This window comes from Schistocerca serialis, chromosome 1, assembly GCF_023864345.2.
Source record: "Schistocerca serialis cubense isolate TAMUIC-IGC-003099 chromosome 1, iqSchSeri2.2, whole genome shotgun sequence".
Taxonomy (NCBI): domain Eukaryota; kingdom Metazoa; phylum Arthropoda; class Insecta; order Orthoptera; family Acrididae; genus Schistocerca; species Schistocerca serialis.
The window spans coordinates 122,888,826-122,891,324 of NC_064638.1; positions in this window are offsets into that span (position 1 = coordinate 122,888,826).

The window sequence follows — 2,499 nt, forward strand, 5'->3', positions numbered from 1 at the left end:
AAGTCTTGTTCCTCCTGCCACCGAACTTCACTAATTCCCACTATATCTAACTTTAGCCTATCCATTTCCCTTTTTAAATTTTCTAACCTACCTGCGCGATTAAGGGATCTGACAGTCCACGCTCCGATCCGTAGAACGCCAGTTTTCTTTCTCCTGATAACGTCATCCTCTTGAGTAGTCCCCGCCCGGAGATCCGAATGGGGGACTATTTTACCTCCGGAATATTTTACCCAAGAGGACGCAATCATCATTTAATAATACAGTAAAGCTGCATGCCCTCGGGAAAAATTACGGCTGTAGTTTCCCCTTGCTTTCAGCCGTTCGCAGTACCAGCACAGCAAGGCCGTTTTGGTTATTGTTACAAGGCCAGATCGGTCAATCATCCAGACTGTTGCCCTTGCAACTACTGAAAAGGCTGCTGCCCCTCTTCAGGAACCACACGTTTGTTTGGCCTCTCAACAGATACCCCTCCGTTGTGGTTGCACCTACGGTACGGCTATCTGTATCGCTGAGGCACTCAAGCCTCCCCACCAACGTCAAGGTCCATGGTCCATGGGGGGACTGAAGTATATGTTTCGTAAATATTGCATCGTTCTAAACAGAAACAGTAATTAATGGGAAACGGTTGCACTTAAATAAATATTACAACTGTGGATATTATATAAACACGTGAGAGTTAGTTGAAAATTTAAATTCATTTAAATATTGTATTAATGTATGAATAAGCAGGCTGTTGTATTTTAGAGTAGTATTTCTTGCAGGGTTTGTGTCTACTAGTTGTTGTTATCAAATGAAGTAGTAGTAATTTATGTTTTCAACTGGATAGCAGGCCAACGAAATTTTAACGCTTGGCACCACTGGCTATCTCAGCTTGATCATTGGGGAGATGATGCGGTGATTTTCTTTTATGGATGTATAATTCTATCTCTTCGAGTAGAATCCTAAGGCTACCATTCTCAGCAAGTACAGTATGTGGATATTGTCTTCAAGGCTTTTTACTGGACATCACTTGTCAGTTGGATTACTTGCATTGGTGATACCATAGAAAGGTTTTAGTTTTAATAACGAAATAAACAAGCAAGAAGGTGGTTTGGCAATGGGCATTTGCGTTGTCGGGATGTTAACGAATATTTACATAAACCACGTACAGCAAGCAATATGGAAAGCCAAAAGTCACATTACAGCAAAATCATTTAGAATAAAGGTAAGTGAACGTTTCAGTTATTCTTGTTGATGCCACTTGACTAAATTTACACATTATCAACAAAATCTCAGCAGCATGAACAAAGTATGAAAGCTTTCACGACCAGATGACATATCTTCTGGCAAACCTTCCGGTATGTGAGTCTTGCCGGAGGAGAAACACCCCTCTGAAGATGTCCAGCGCAGCTCTGGACGAAACGTTAGGAGCTGAAGAGTTTCATAGACCACGACCTTACATCCCGGAAGGTTTACCAGAAGAGCATGAACAAAACCATTAAATTCACCACTGAGCATGAGAGCAGTAACACCATCAACTTGTTAGACTTAAAAATCTCCAAGAAAAACCATTGGATATTTACAGGAAACAAACAGTCCACGAAGTGTGTATCAACAGCCAATCTTTTAATCCATACCAGCATAAGATGGCGTATTCTCTGTCAGCATTGAACCTCCTATGCATAATTACACTACAACCATACGAACAAAAAAGAAATTAATATAATTAAAACCATAGCTTCAGACAGTGGATCTACACTCATTACGACAGATAAAACTGACACAAAAATGAAGAAAACATCGTCAGACAGAGTAGCTTCACAATAAATACTCAAGTAGTTAACACTAAACAGAGTGGGAAGCAGCAGACAATTTATAGCATCCACTTCTTACAGAGAATAAATTCAGCAGTTTGTTTAAAAATACAAACGTAAAGATAAGACTCCACTTAATCAACAAATATCAGTAGCTATCCACTCACATTTTAAGAAACAGCGCCCCCCCCCCCCTCCCTTCTCTCCTCCTTACAGAAGATAAGACATGCCCAAACCCAGCATGCCCCTCTAAGTACTATATGCTTTATTCTCTTTTATATACCACAATATTTATAGAATATATGTTTCAGTAACACTTTCTTATGAACTGTTTTCTTTATTCGTTTATTGTAAGCGTAATCAGTGGTCATTAACTGTAAGTTGCATGTAATGAAACGTTCACAGTTACTAAATTTTCTGCTGTCACATAAATGTAGATACTGTATCATCTCTGGAACAGAAATTTCTTGGCTCTGTTTTATCTATTATATCACCATCTTTGTATACAGTCTTCCATGTGCTAAAAGTTTCTGTGTGTGTGTGTGTGTACGGGAGGGGGGGGGGGGGGGGGGGGAGGTCGGGGTGCTATACTAATTGCATAATTGTATATCATTAGGTGCTTTGTATATATTTTACCATTATTTTGTGAACATTTGGAATCAAGAGTTCAATTTAAAGACGTAGGAATTCCAACGTAAATAATCAA